This window comes from Canis aureus, chromosome 5 (assembly GCF_053574225.1).
Source record: "Canis aureus isolate CA01 chromosome 5, VMU_Caureus_v.1.0, whole genome shotgun sequence".
NCBI lineage: Eukaryota > Metazoa > Chordata > Mammalia > Carnivora > Canidae > Canis > Canis aureus.
The window spans coordinates 38,459,162-38,475,499 of NC_135615.1; the positions used below are offsets into that span (position 1 = coordinate 38,459,162).

The 16,338-nt window shown below is 42.1% G+C and overlaps 1 protein-coding gene across 17 annotated transcripts in view; it reads left to right on the forward strand.

Annotated features, from left to right (window-relative positions):
• Positions 1 to 16,338, forward strand: part of ARHGAP26 (Rho GTPase activating protein 26) — a 419,433-nt gene that overhangs the window by 79,820 nt on the left and 323,275 nt on the right. The window contains exon 1 of one of the 17 annotated variants that reach the window (XM_077897680.1): positions 13,707 to 13,767. The exons of the other annotated variants lie outside the window; for them this stretch is intronic. The gene's annotated coding sequence lies outside the window, so the exon portion shown is untranslated. Of the gene's footprint in view, positions 1 to 13,706; positions 13,768 to 16,338 lie in introns of those variants that run through there. 17 annotated transcript variants of the gene reach the window in all.

The window sequence follows — 16,338 nt, forward strand, 5'->3', positions numbered from 1 at the left end:
GCCATAGAAGGACGCTTTAACTGTATGCGTTACAAGGGCCCCTGGATATCTTTTTTGTCTCTCTTCAGCTTGTGGTATAACCCACCCTCCCGGCCTCTTCCCTCCTTCACCTCCCCCCTGCGTCATAAATGACAATGAAATTCTCAGAGTCAGCTCTGATTACCTCAGAGAAAACTCTCTCTTGGCTCTAAAAGAAGAAGTACAAAAATAATAATTAAAAATGACACAACCAGGTAGTGGTGTTTGGTGTGCATTTGGCAAGAGTCAACATTTTAGAGCAGTAAATACTCTACATGGTAGAGAAGAACAAGCAAAACAGGCTTTTAAAATCCCCACTACAGAAAGTAAGGGGAAGGTGAGAAATAAGAGAGCACATGTTTGTGTTAGTGGGCTGATTTTCTCCTAAATGTTTATAGGAGAGGTGGATGCAAGATTCATTTACAGTTCCTGTTTCTTTCAGATGCTAGCTGGAAGCTGGTTAGTCGATGATGAAATGTGGTTTTTCCAGAGGTACCACTTGAAAGGGCTGTGGAAGTTTTTGTGCTTTTAAGTTTTATTTTGTGCATGCCTTATCCCAAGGGCTTTGCTCCCTAGGTGTTCATCCACCTTCCATCTTTCCATAACTCTCAACTACCTTTTATATACCAAGTACTGTATCCATACATATTTCTGTTCAGTCATCCATCCGTGTATCCACCTATACTGTTATTGACAGATTGCTATATACCACACACCTTGCCTTCCTAGCTGCCTATCTACCCTCTCTTCCATCCATCCATCCACCCACCCATCCACCCATCTTCAAGCTATTCATTCTCCAGCCACTCAGCATTATTGATTGCCTGTTACGTGGCAGCCACTGCTCTAGAACAAGATTGTTCTATTGTTTTTCAGCTTTGATGTGAGGTTATTATTAATGACTCAAACCCCCTCACCATCATTTGTAATGCTGTGAAGACACAGGCTTCATCTGATTTTTGCTTACCTTTGTCTCTAGTGACAAGTATATCAGGCATATAGACAGTCGGTACCTATTTTTTCCCCATGAATAACAAAACAGATGAGTTATCTGTATAGTGTGGGACATACTTCAACGTGAGTATAATCACAGCTGTGGGAAGTCACACAGAAGTCAGTTTCTAACACTATCTGGCTCAAGTGAGGAAGAATGAGGGATGTCTGTGAATGCCGTTAGCTGTACACTAGTGCGCTCAGTGGCATTATTTCAGCTTCTCGTACTGAGCTGTGGTGGTCATTGGGCTCCATTAGAGTACAGGACTGACCTGGTCTCTGCCCACACTGAGCACACGTGGAAAGTGCTTCGAGGGAGAGATCCAGGTGTGTCAGCACATGGTGGGCGCCAGCCTGGGGTGCACTGAGGGTAGCAGTGTGGAAAGTGTGTGGGAAACTGTGCTGGGAAGGGTTCACTGGAGGGAGCTAGGTGCCGGCAGGGTTGTACTCTCTGAGGGCACTGATCTGGGAAAGAAGCTGGCTTGGCCTGAGGGTGGAGAGCAGCTCTCACAGAGGCTAGGACCAGGCCATCTCCAGTATTTGAACGGCAAGTATTCCTTTTTGTGTGGTTGCACAATCCCTTAGGTTTTGGTAATAGTGTGACATAAAGATTCTGGCTTCCTAAGAGATGTTTCCTGTAGCTGCTATAACAAATTACCACAAACTCGGTGACTTAAAACAATGGCTCTGCATGTGGTAGGGAAGGAACTTTCTTGATGTCTTCCTAGCTTTGGTGGCTCCTGGCAGTCCTTGGTTTTCCTTGGCTTGTAGCTACATCCCTTGAGTCTCTGCCTCCTCCTTTCCTGTGTGTCTGTGTCTTCTCTTCCTCTTCCTTGTAGAAGGACACCAGTCATTGGATTTAGGCCCCATTTTAATCCAATATGACCATATCTTAAGTAATTACATCTGTAAAGATCCTATTTTCAAATAAGCTCACATTCTTAGGTTACATGAAGACAAGAATTTGGGGGACATTATTTGGCCCACTACAGTAGGAGGTGCTGAAGTTACTAAACAGTGCCGGGAGGCTTTTCTCATTCCTTGAGGCTTCTGGGTTGGCAGTAGGCAGCAGACTTGGTTGTGGCAAGGGCTGGCCAGCAGGAGCTAGAATTCCTGAGTCTGGCAAGGGCTCCCAGGATTCTTCCTTTCCGTGCTTAGACAGAGCTGTGAGACTGCAGGAGGTGGCCCTACTTATGCCGTTCTTGGTCGTGTCCACCCTGTCCTTCCTGCAGCCAGGGGACAGATGTCAGGGTTTCTTCCTGAGTGTCCCTCAAGCACCTTGAGAGAGGAGGAAGTGGCCATCAGAGTAAAATGTCCAGAATAATGACTGACCTGAGCCAACAATGGTCTCGGGTTTTTCCATGGTCCTTCTCTTCTCTGAGAACAGTTTCCTGCCGTTTTCTTGCAGGCACATTGCCAGGGACTTTCTGGGTCCACAGGACCTCGTTTTCCTTTGCTTTCTTGTTTGTCTGCTTTCTCAGGTTCAGTGTCAGTCACTTCTGTTCCCCTGTACTTAAACAAATTGCTCAACACTGTCTCCCTATAACAGTGGTTTTTATACTTGCTGTGATTTCCAGGTTTGATTTCCAAACCTAATTTCCACATTTGATTCCCAGAATTTCTGACCTAGATAAGTCTGGAGTGATGTGATTCAGGTGAACTTCAGAAGGCAACTTGAGAAACATTTCCTCCAAAATATAGGAGTTTTTGTGTCTGTGTGTATATGTGTGTTTGCCCTCTAGTGATACCTGGTATATTAGAAAGGATGTCTTCTGCATGTACGTTATGCTAATTGGCACAGTTTGTCATCAGATTATGTATTTAATATTCTAGATATGCTGTCTAGATGTACAAATGCAAATTCTTTGCCTATCATTTGCCTATGGGCAAAGTGATTTTAAAATAGAACTAGCAGGGGATCCCTGGGTGGCGCAGCGGTTTAGCGCCTGCCTTTGGCCCAGGGCGTGATCCTGGAGACCCGAGATCGAATCCCACGTCGGGCTCCCGGTGCATGGAGCCTGCTTCTCCCTCTGCCTGTGTCTCTGCCTCTCTCTCTCTCTGTGTGTGACTATCATAAATAAATAAAAATTAAAAAAAAAATTAAAAAAAAAATAGAACTAGCAGTACTTTGAGAACATAGACATACTGTTGGATGAGGAAGACAGTGGGGAATGTGTGTTTTGTGCCTTCAAGGCCATGCCTAGGAGATGTGGTTCTGGTTGTTTCATTTTGTGTCTGTAATGGAGTAAATAAGGGGATGGCTGTTTAGTATTCATTTCTGTGACTCAGCTTTCTCTTTGAGTATAAAGGGGATTGAAGGGTTAGTCACTCTCCTGACTGAATTCTTAAAAAGAATCACCTGCCTATTTGTGTTCATTTATTGATTTGGGGTATACTACATGCCAAAACCGTGATGACAGCCCCTTTTCTGAACAAAACAGGCATTGGTGTCCTGCCTGCCTTATGTTTATAATCTCATTAGGTAGTACACATTAAACGGTTACCAGAATTAAAGGAAATTAGATATTGTGTAAAGGGATCGGAAGGGAAATTCTAGGGAGCTGTGATAGTTTACCATTGGGAGTGGGTGGAGGATGAGAGAAGGCCACTTCCCAGAGGAAATGACCCTTAAAGTGGAATCTGAAGGGTGGAGAAGTTTGGGGGAGTGCTCTAATCTCTGATGAGAGTTGCTGGGTACAGGACTCCTTCCTGAGCAGAGGGAACACATTATGCCAGGCTTTGGGGCTAGCCTGGTCCCTGTGCGTTAGAGGATCTGAGTGGGCACATGGGGCTGGAGCACTGAAGGCAGGGGAGGCCAGCAGGGTGTGCGTGTGAGACACATTTTGTAGGCCTTGGGCAGACTTTGAAATGAAAAGGAAGAGTTACAACTGGGGAGGGTGTGGGAGAGGCAGTGACAAGACCACATCTGCTTTTTTGGAAAGGCTATCCCGGGCAGCTGAGTGACAGCGGTCTGGAGGGGATCCAGGAGGAAGTGGGGAGGCCACTCTTAGGAGTCCAGACCAGAAGTGGTGCTGGGCTTAGTGATGCAGCCTGAGTGGAGGTGTTTCTTAAGGTAACAATCGGAGGAAATGGGAAAGTTAATGGAGGTAGAAGAGAAATCCTAGGTGTTTCTGTGCTCAGGACTAGCTACTTATGCTTATGGGCCCTTATTCATAAAGCACAAACATGAACTATTATAAGGGTATTACAATATAAACCATTTCCTTCGTGGTCTCTCTGTTGACTTAGGTGTTTTTAGTTGCTATTAAAAAAAAAAAAGAGGGGGTGGTGCCTGGCTGACTTTGATCAAGAGCGTGTAACTCTTGATCTCAGGGTTGTGAGTTTGAGCCCTATGTTGGGTATAGAGATTGCTTAAAAATAAAAATAAATTAAAAATAAAGATTTACACTATTGGTATGAATTTTGCTGTTTGTCTTCATGGTGCAGTGCCAATTTTAAATGTAAATAGAAAATCAACTGACTTGCATGTGGAATTACTGAAATTACACAATTCATATTATATAGCTCAGATGCATATTAGTTCTGTTCTTACTAGAATGTTGGAAACACCACACAAGCTAACTCAACTCTGTGTGTGTGTTTGCAGATCTTTTTTTTTTTTTTGAGGTATAATTGACATACAACATTGGTTTCAGGTGTACACCATAATAATCTGATATTTGTACATGTTGTGAAATGATCCACAGTAAGTCTAGTTAACATCTGTCACCATACATAAAATTTTTTCCTTGTAATGACAACTTATAAGATCTGTTAGCAGCTTTTAAGTATGCAGTACATTATTAAATGTAGTTACCACACTGTACTTCATATCTTGTGGTTTATTTTATAATGGAAAATTTGTATCTTTTGAGCACCCACTCATTTTGTCCACTCCTACCCCTGCCTCTGGCCATCACCAGTCTCTTCTGTGCTATAGCCTTGTATTATGTATTTAAAATTCTAGATATGCTGTCTAGATGTACAAATGCAAATTCTTTGCCTATCATTTGCCTATGGGCAAAGTGATTTTAAAATAGAACTACCAACCTTGTATTGTAATTTTTGTTTTTGCTTTGTTTTAGATTTCATATCTAAGTGAGATCTTATGTTGTTTGTCTTTCTCTATTTGATTATTTCACTTAGCATAATGCCCTCAGGGTTGATCTGTGTTGTCACAAATGGCAGGATTTCATTACTTTTTATGGCTGAATAATACTCCACCACATGTATGCACCCCACATTTTCTTTATTCATCTATTCAGTGGATAGACACTTAGGTTGTTTACATGTCTTGGCTATTGTAAACAGTGCTGCAGTGAACATGGGGATATATGTATCTTTATGTATCTTTTCAAATTTGTGAGGTTGGTTTTTTTTTTTTTTTTTTTTTTTTCTTCCCTACAGATAGACACTCAGAAGTGGACTTGCTGGATCCTCTGGTAGTTCTATTTTTACTTTTTTAAGGCACTTCTACAGTGTTTTACATAGTGTTGTATTTGTTTACATTCCCACTGACAGTGCACAGAGGTTCTCTTTTTTCCAACACTTGTTTTTTAATTTGCATTTTCCTGGTGATTGGTGATGTTGAGCCCCTTTTCATGTACCTTCTGTATGTCATTGGAAAAATGTCCATTCAGATCCTTGGCCTATTTTTTATTTGGATTTCTTTTCTTCCTGTAACACGAGTCTTTATATATTTTGGATATTAGCTCCTTATATAGGATTTGCAAATATTTTGTCCCATTCATTGGATTGCCTTTTCATTTCCTTGATGGTTTCCTTTGTTGTACAGAAACTTTAGTTTGATGTAGTCTCTCTTGTTTATTTTTACTTTTGTTATCTTTGCTTTTCATGTCAAATCCAGAAAATCATCACCAAGACTAATGTCAAGGAGATTCCTTTGTAGGAGTTTTATGGTTTCAGATCTTCTTTTCAAGTTTAATCCATTTTGAGTTAATTTTTGTGTGCAGTGTGAGATCGTGGTTCAATTTCATTCTTTTGCATGTGGCTGTTCAGTTTTCCCAGCACCAATTTTTGAAGACTGTTTTCCCCCCATTATACAGTTTTTGGTTCCTTTGTCATAAATTGATGGTATTATGTGTAGGTCTATTTCTGGGCTCTCTCTTTTCCATTGATCTGTACATTGGTTTTAATGCCAATACCATACAGTGTTCATTACCATAACTTTGTGTTATAATTTGAGATTGGAGTATGATGCTGCCAGCTTTTTTCTTCCTTAAGATTACTTTGGCTAGGGCAGCCCTGGTGGCTCAGCGGTTTAGCGCCGCCTTCAGCCCAGGGTGTGATCCTGGAGACCCAAGATCAAGTCCCACATCGGGTTCCCTGCATGGAGCCTGCTTCTCTCTCTGCCTGTGTCTCTGTTTCTGTCTCTCTCTCTCTCTCTCTCTCTCTCTGTGTCTCTCATAAATAAATAAAATCTTTAAAAAAAAATTACTTTGGCTATTTGGGGTCTTTTGTAGTTCCATACAGATTTTAAGAAAGCTTGGTTTATTTCTGTGAAAAACATCGTAATTCAGCTGTTTTTGTTTCATGTCTTCAAATTAAAACATTTTACCAACATGCTTTACCTTTGTCTTACTGATGAGTAAGGAAGAACCCAAAGGGGCAAGGGCCTGTGGGTGGCTTGATCTTTCCCCATGCTGTGTCTTTGTGGTCAGCATTAAGTGGTTGACTTAACCAGGGAAATAAGATGAGTAAGAAAGGCTATGGCAGGGTTTCTTGGTCATTCCTGTTTCTTAGAATGCCTTCTTTTTGCATTTGGTAGGTTTTGATTTTGAAGGAAAACATGGCCTCTCAGGGCTGTCAGCATTCGTGTTTACTCAGTTACAGATATAACATGCTTACCTTGTACTTGGTTTCAGTCTAGCTCAACTTTGATACATCATGGGTCCACCAGAATTCTGTGCTTGTTGGGCATTGCAAACACCATATGTACTTGGGGCTGCATGGGGCCCTGGTGGACATACCTGTCACCCATGTTGGAGATCTCTGCTCTGCTTTTCCCACCAGACTTCACTTAAAAAACACAAGTTCAGAGATATACTTGTCAATGTCAAGATGGTGATAGGATAGCATTAAGCCAAGTGGCCCTTCTTTGTGTGGGTTTCTGTGTGACTGCATGGGTTGCATGTCCACAAAGTGAGAGTCCTGTCTCTCAGCTGCCTGTGAGCCTGTGTCCTGGATTCACTTGAGTCTGTGTCAGGTTTACTGTTTGCATGCTCAGTCAGAGACGATTAACTGGGCAGATCTGTATTGGCAGCCCCAGCCCAGGCCTGCGGTCCAAAAGTGCTTGGCTTTTCAGGCACTGAAGACAGCTGTCACTTCTTTGGGAAGCATGGTTTCCGGATGGGTTTCTAGGCAGTCAGCACCAGGGCCATTCATCAGCTCCCAGTGTCATAAGCAGGGTCTGTACAAATCAGTCCCTGAACAGAGCTGCCTTCCTTGGTGCTTGTGCGGGCTTTGGAATAAGCAACATGATTAAGACATTTTTGGAAAAAGGCTAAGGGTTCAGAATTTGTGATTTTTAAATTGAATTACGGTGTTCCCTTCTCCCACCTCTATTGTCACTTAGATTTCTTCCTCTACAAGCATTAATAGCCTGCTTTGGGAACATTTGTAAATCTATTGTCAGGAATTAGAAGTTCTGGTTTGTTCCATGCAGCTCTACCTTTGTAATCAGGAGAGGTTCCATTATTGGTACATGGTACTAGATGTTCTGAGGGTTTAGACGGTAGTAGTTCTCTAACTTCAGCATGCCTAAGAATCGCCTGCGAGCCCAGATTCTTGGGCCCGAGCCCCAGATTTTTGATTGAGGTGACTAGGGTGTGCTCCTATCATAGCTGTTGCTCAGTGTATTTGGAGAAACATTCATCTGGCCTGTCAAATCCTGTGATGGTGTGGTGTGTGCGGGTTGGTTCTGTGAGAACCAGTTGAAGCACGATTTCTTATCTGACTGGGGCAGAGCTGGTAAGGAGGCAACATGGCAGGGGACCTGGGCTTTTCTTGAGAACATGTGTGGAGGCCAGTTTTTCCCCACCTGGACCTCCTTGCCTGGTCCCAGGAGCGTGGCCTCCCCTAGGTGCCTCAGGGACATGGCATAATGAACAGGAGATAAAAGAAAGTGAAACTAATCTCTGAGGATGTTATTTGGTGTGGCTCTGTTCAGAAATACTATGTTTTTTTTTTTTTTTTTTTTTTCTTCTTTTTCCTTTAGGAAATGTTAATTTAATCCATGGGGAGATCGGCAGTTTTTCCTTTTTAAATGGAACTTACTCTGTTGAGGAGCGGCTGCCCTGCTTCCTGTATTCCTGGGGAAGAGTGTCTGAGCTGTGCCTGGGCATTAGATGGATTCCATTTAGATCATAATCATGGTTAGAGGTCAGCAAGGGGGGCAGGGTGTAAGGTGGGTGGTAGGAGGCCAAGTGGCTGTCCTCTGATTTTTATACAGAAATACATCACCCTGACATTTTAGTTATTATGTTCTTGGGTAATACTGAATACTATTAATATCGATTTCTTTTTTTCTTTTCTTTTTTTTTTTTTTTTTTTTGAGGGCTTGCTGCAGGCCGGGTGCTAAGCACTTCTGAGCATCATCTCTTTACAGAAATCCCTGGAGGCAGCTCCCTGCCCATTTCATACAGGTGGAAATAAGTGCAGAGACCTTATAGATGGCTGAGGAGGGATTTTGAATTTACTCAGTATTCTAGGGCTTACTCATTATTCTAGGCTTGCTTAGCTGGTGAAGGCCTCTCTTTACTCACAGTGCCTTGTCTTGCTTTGACTACCCTCACATTCATCTTAGCCATTGATGGGAGCAGCCGGAAGGGGGTCTGATTTTGTGTATTATCTCCAAATTCTTCTCTTTGGGACTTTCTTGTTAACACAAATTGTTGTTTACATTTGAATGCCAGTTAAGCCCAGACTATTTGGGCTGGGTTTTTGCACCCCCCCCCCCTTTTTTTTCTTTGGTCCTTTGCTAGAAAAGGATCAGGGATTATAGGGAGTTGATGGGCCTTGGCTTTCCTTTTCCTGCTTTTCATGTGAGACTCTTGCTTGCCTGAATGTGTTCAAAGTGACTGTGATTGCACAGATGATGGAAGAGGCAGACCTGGGGGTGTGGAAAGGCCTGAGTTCTAGATGTTACAAATGTTGGGTTTTCTCTTCACAATTCCAGCTCTAATCTCCAGACCTTAGAACAGAAATATCTGTATCCCGGATGACCTGTGGTGAATTTGGCTTGGAAATCCATTATCAACCCAGATGGATTCTTTTGCAGTTATCACCTTTTTCACTTTAAAAGCTTCACTGTCCCTTTGGTAAATCCCTCAAGTCTTTTCTGAGATAGCAATATTCACTCTCTTTTTATTATATGCATGAGGAAAAGCACAGGAGGAGGACAAAGTGCAGTTGTTTGATAACTCCCTGGGAAGTGGTGGCACTCAGAGCTGTCTCTGTTTAACCAAGTTCTGGATTCCCATGTGGATGCCTGGGCCTTGGTCTGTGTGGATCTGGACAGGCAGGGCTGTTCTGTTCCAGTTTTTCATCTCTGTTTTTCTGGCTCCCTGTCCCTTCTTCATATTATTGGCAAGGCATCTCCACTCCCCCCTCCCCCCCCCTTTCTTATTTCTTAAAAACCTCTTCCAAGAAAGTCTGGCTTTTGCTCCAAGTTTACAACCATAAATTTTGAGATGGTACGCGTCACCCTCTTAATCTAATTGAGCCAGCACATCATTGTGAAGACATCATTTTATTTGGGGGTATTAGTTGCTATGGTTATTTGCTGAGACTAACAGAGTCTGTGTTCTCTCAGTTGAATTTTTGGAAACTGCTATCTGAGAATAACAGAGGTGTGCCTTGCTGTAGGAATAGCCAGTGTATATACCCTGACCATTAAAATAGGGGATCCCTGGGTGGCTCAGTGGTTTAGCGCCTGCCTTTGGCCCAGGGCGCGATCCTGGGGTCCTGGGATCGAGTCCCGCGTCAGGCTCCTGGCATGGAGCCTGTTTCTCCCTCTTCCTGTGTCTCTGCCTCTCTCTCTCTCTATGTCTATCATAAATAATAAATAAATATTAAAAAAATAATTTGTAAAAGGCACAGAGAAAATACTTTGGGTGGAATTTTAGGGCTAGATGGGACCTTAAAGATCACTGGCCATCTTTCTGGTTTTCAAACAAGTTCTTTAAGGCGAATGTGTTAATTTACTTTCCCTAAGTTCATATGTGTTGTTCCTAGGTGAGCAAGGATGCAGCCTATTACTCATTTTTACTCTAGCTTCCATTCTGTTTCTTTGTGGAACAGTTGAAGTCCTTTCAAGGAATCCATTCTTCAAATATATACTGAGGTCCTGTGTACTCTAGGTGCTGTGGTTGGAAGGAGAAAAACAACGTGATCTTGACTCTCAGGGTCTCCGTTGGGATTCCTAGCCCTTGACTCAGAGAATGTGGTGCCTGGACCAGCAACATGGGTATCACCTGGGAACTTGTTTGAAATGCACACTCCCAGGCCTACTGAATTAGAATCAGTATTTTAACAAGATCCTCCACTGTTCGGGTGCATGTTAAAGTCTGAGAAGCACTGCTTTAAGATGGTAGGACATTGTAGAAGCAAAAGCCAAATCTTGAGGCCCAAGCTAGGATCACCTGTCCCTCCCACATACTGTTCCTCTCTTCTGTGTTGAGCATAATAGTAGTGTAGTGGTACTGAGCTAGAGGAAGCTTACCATTCTCTGCCTGAGTTCTAGCTCTGTCCCATCTGGACTCTGATCTTCAAGTTCTCATGTGACCTGCTTTCCCTGCAGACCTTTTGCTCTGACTCCTGTGGTCTCTTCTTAAACCACTTCCCTCCCTTTTCTTAAGTGTGCCTATTTGAGGAGTGAAACGCAAAGATCTTCTCAGGAAGCTAGGCATTTCAGGTCTTTGCATCCCATAAAGCCCATCTATCTTGGATGTCTTGGTAGCATTTTGATTCTTTTTTACTTGGGGCTAGCTTCCTTCCCCACTTAACGGAAAGGAAGGATTTTGTGATATTTTTCTTAGCGTCAGTGCATTTAAGAGGTACCACTTAGCTTCATAAACTTTGAGAGAAGCCATGCACACTACTTTGAGTTACTCTTTGGATAAAAAACTTACTTCGTCCAGACTTTTCGCCTTTCCTACCATCTGCAAGAGGTAAAAAGAAATTTTAATTCTGTAAAGTGTGTTAGAGTTTTCTAAGCATCTGAGGAAAACTTTTAAGGACTCAATTGTATTTTCAGTAGCTGGTTCATTAGAAGTTTACAGGTTTACCCCACTATCTACAAGTAAAGTGTTCCTATGAAACCTTTCCTAAGCTTTTAAAAATGGGATAAAGCAAAGAAGCAATTACTATTAATTTACATACTTTCAAGCATCCCTAGAGCCCCAGAATAACCTCTCTCAGGCATTTCTAGTACTTTAGGACATGTCTTGCTAACAGATGCACCAAATAAATTGAGATAAAACACAGATACTCACAGACGCAGTTCAAAGCTATGGCCACTCTAGCTACTCTGGTGGACGGCTCACTGCAAAACAAACACTGAATACTATTTTCCCTTTCCGTGTAAAAGGAAAAATCCTTTTTGGGTTTCTTGTAGCTAGTGAAAATAGGCACTAATGTAGATATTTTGTTAAAGTGAAGTGGCATAACTCAAACTTCAGAGAAACAGGGGATACCTGTATTTGATAAGTTTGGTGAATTAATGAGACAAAAATTCCTTAATTCTTAAGCTAATTAAGATTTTTTTTTTTTTTTTTTTTTATTCTCTCGTCTCCAACCTGCATTCAAGCCTCTGCTTGTGGGAGTGAAAAAAAAAACTAGCATCTTGGGGCAACCCTGTGCTTGGCTCATGTTTTTCCTTCCTTTGTGATTCCCACACCAACCCTGTGAGGTACTTGTTACCTTCATAGTAGCAGAGACTCTTGGAAGGGTTGAGTCATTTGCCCAAGCATAGGGCTGGCTGGCAATTGACAGATCCAGAGTTTGAATCCATGTTTGCCAAGTCCACACACTTCATATTCTTGTGAATTGATCTTGACTAAATGTGTGTGTGTGTGTGTGCATGCGCGTGTGATGTTTACCCTTTAACTGCATGGAAATACCCTTTCTTTTTTGCTTTTCACTTGATCAGTCTCTTTTAAAATGGGGTTCTTTGTTTTAACCAAGCAAATCATCATTGTTTCCCTGGAGGGAGTTTTTCTTGTGCTGACCTGGCTGGCTTAGAAGGTCTTGGAGCTTTATGCAAATGTAATTGTTGTGAATCCAGTAGCTCAGTTCTCTGTGTCCTTGCTCTGCTTTGTGTCAGGGCTGAGCCAGGCACATTGGGGGTTAGGCTCTTTAGTGCTTGAGCTTTCAGTATAGGTTGGATGCTGACTTAATCATTTAACATACTGGTTCTTGATTAGCAAATGTTTTTTGAGTATCTAATAATGTGACAATAAGCTAGTCTGGAATTTCTTTGTAGAAGACCATGTGCTAGGACTTAAACTTCCAATGTTCTTAAGAACAGCTAATGAGGCACTTTGGAAATCAATTGTTTTAGTATATACATCTTTGTATATAATTACATGTATGTGGTGAGGGTGCTATCGAGCCCTCATACTCCAGATGTGAACTTGGAGTTTTCAGTTGGGAGCAGAGTTTCTCTGAATCTCTCTGTGTTCTGATTATCTCCTGGCTGACCTGTGATCTTTGTACCCAGTGTCAAGGTTGAGAGATGCTCTTTGTCGTCTAGTCATTCCACAGAGAGAAAGGCCCTTGACTGTGGCTCTATGTCTTTGGCAGGGAAGCAGGATGGGAAGTAAGAGTAGAAGTCCCAAAATGTTCTGGGCCAGCTCCTTAGTGAAAGTCATATTCAATGTTTAAGTTGATCTTGTCTTTCTTCTTTATAAAAATATGGTTACCATTTCTTTGAGGATGAAGTCTGAATTCCTTAGCATTCCAGTCCTTCCATGATTCTTATCCCTTTTCCTTGTCTTCCATTCTTTCCATCAACCAGCTGCCTGCTGTTTCACCTTGGGTCCTCTGCTGTTGCATTTCTTTGCTTCCTGTTGCTACTTCTAGAATACCTTCCCATGCCTGTTTACTCTGCCCTGTACCTCCTCTGATTTCTATAAATCCAAATTACACTGATCTGCTGAACTTTTAAGCCTCTTTTCAAATGCTACTCCCTATTCTTTTTCTCTGGGAAGATTCTCCCAATGGCCTCACCTGGAATAATACCCTGCTTGCACTTCTGTAGCTCTCCCCCAATCTGATTGCAATACTATGTTCTATTTAATTTATAAGTTCATATACAGTAGTCCTTCTCTCCTTTCCCCCATCCACAGAGGATATGTTGCAAGATCCCCAGTGGATGCCTGAAACTGCAGATAGTACTGAAACCTGTAGACTATGTGTTTTTTTTTTTTCCTGCACTTAGACTATACATACAAACCCATGGTAAAGTTTAATTTATAAGTTAGGCACAGTGAGATATTAACAACAATAATTACAATAGAACAGCTAAAACAATATACTATAATGAAAGTTATGTGCATGTGGACTCTCAAAATATCTTAGTGTACTCACCCTTGTGATGTGAGATGATAAAATGTCTACGTGATGAGGTGACATGAGGTAAATGATGTAGTCATTGTGACATAGCATTAGGTTACTACTGACCTTCTGACATTAAGTCAGGAGAGTCATCTGCTTCTAGAGTAAGGCGAATGGCAGGTAACTGAAACCACAGGAAAGGGGGGACTTACTGTACACAGATGAGATTCTCCTAAATTACATTCTCCTAGAGAACATGGAATGTATATGTATCCTTTTTTTATTTCTTTGAGTACATAGATATAAGAGTCTCAAATATTTGAGTAGGTTAGGCCATAGAGTAGAGTAGTTGAGAAATTTGAAGTCAGAGGGTCCAGGTTTCTTATACTGCCATTTATAGCTGTGTGACCATGGCACGTTGTTTAATCTCTGAATCTGTTTTCCCATCTGCAAAATGGGAATTATAAATCCTACTCGTAGGATGATTATGAGGATGAAATGAGTTAAAGTACTTAGTAGGCACATGTTACATAGTAAGTACCCCGTAAATGAATACATCATGTATTTACACTTTTTTGATGTAGATGAAGGTGAGTTTGGGTCTCCCATATTTTTCTTAAAGGATGTTTCCATGTAAATAGAATTAGACATCTGGAAAAAGGGTGAAGCCCCTTCTGCTGAATTTCATTTTTAAAATCAACTCTGAAAATTTTATTAGCCTTAGCGCTCTGGCTAAGGAAAAACAAATTCTCCAGAGTCTGTGTTGGTTATGGCCTCATTTAGGAAATAGAGTTTTAGGGAAATGGCCTCAGGAAAAGCACATGGATGTATAATCAGAATGCACATGATGTAACATGGTGGTTGATATGGCTGGTGGGCATATCATCCTCTGGTGACATGAGCGGTTTTCTGAGTCTGTTCCAGCTAGATTTGAAAGAATGTAAGAGACATGCTTATAGTGACTTGATCCCTCCAGCTCTTCTCTATGTCTCAGGCTTGAGTGGATAAGATGAACACAGGTCCTTTGAATTTATTAGGGCACTTCTTCCCCCGTGGAGGCCCCCTCCCTCCACTGCTGATTGAGTGCCCACTGAACATTTCCCTTCTCGACTCGGTGTCTTCATCAGCAGGACATGATCTGTGCCCAGCACTACATTTGAGGCTAGCTTTGTCATTTCTCCTTGGATTATTAGTACCCTTTCTCTGACACAGTCTATCACCACCTAGTGGCCACAGGTAAGACTGCGTTACAGAAACTAGAACGCTACCAGGGGGTGGGTGGTGGTGGTGGTGGTGGTGGTGGTGGTATTTTGTTCTACTCAAGATTTGAACACTACCTCTTTTTGGTCCTGAAGTGCAGGGTTTAAGGCTGTAGAATGGTGCTTAACAAAGGAACATCACTTGCTTTTCTTACAGTTAAGCAATGGCACTAGGTTTAAAATGCCACACGCAGACTGGGATAAATGCTCCCCAAGCACTGTTTCTGATAGGATGGGTTTTCAGCTTGCCCAGGCATGGGGAAAAAGAGAAGTGTCTCTGGAAATTTACCTTTGTCTGTTTGACCTCCAGGTTTGGGGACAGGCTGGGACTGAAAGGGCACACATGGCTGTGGCCAACACCAGGCATGTTTATAGCCCATGTCTCCTGATCTCTTAGTATAGAGAAGGTTTTACTTCATGTGCTTGTTGTGGCTCTCTCTGCAGCGCTGTGGTAATCTTTCTCAACAGACAACATTAGGGGAGGTGGTTTTATGTTAACAGTGACCATTTCCTATATATACAAGCTTCAGCCAGACTTGTCTGAGCTTGAATTTTCTAATATATATATTAGAAAATATATAGATATAATATATATATATATATATATATATATATATATATATATATATATCTAATCTGCCTTTTTTCACCTGTGAATTATATAATCAGGAACTTCACCTTTGATGAGTACATAAACCAGTGGAGTGCCCAATTTACCTTCCCCCTTTGTTCTTTTTATGACTCCTGCTCTCAGCCAGGTGATGTGCTAGGTTGTAAGGATATAGTGGTGAGCATGAAGGGACACAATCCTCACCCTTAAGGGATTTACTAGTTGGGGAGGTATTAACAGAATTATCACCCGAACAATATAAAATTGCTATGAAGAAGGAGGTACAAAAAAAAAGGAGGTGCATAGGATTCAGAGTGAAGGTAGAGTAGGGCTTGGCCTCGTTACAGAAGTCAGGACAGGCTTTTTAGAGGACTGAATCCTTGAGTTAAGGGCTCCAGGTACAAGTAGGACATTCTAGGAACTGGCAAAACCCGGGAAGGGAGTTGAAGGCCTAGGTCCCTCAAGGCATCTCAGACTTTGGGAGGGACTTTGGTCTTAGTTTTTAGAGCTATGGGAATCCACCGCAGGATTCACTATTGGAGCTGACATTAATGGTGGGAGAACTGATTAGAGGAACAAAAGTGGGTGTGGGGGACCAGAGCAGAGGCATTTGCAGTTACATGAGGCAAATGGTGGCATTTGATTGAGGTGTTGCTGATGGTGATGGGAAGAGTGAATAGAACTGAGATGCTTAGGAGGATGGGTAGACACACTTGGGAAGGACACTGTGCTGCTAGGGACAACACATGAGTGTGTGACTTTGACTTGTGTGGCCGGACATATGGTGGCACTTTTGCCAAACTGGGGACGCAGCAAGAGGCCTTTGGTTGGCCCTTTTTCAAGATGGTATAATAGGAGAGAGAGTTTGGCTTAGAGAGTGGT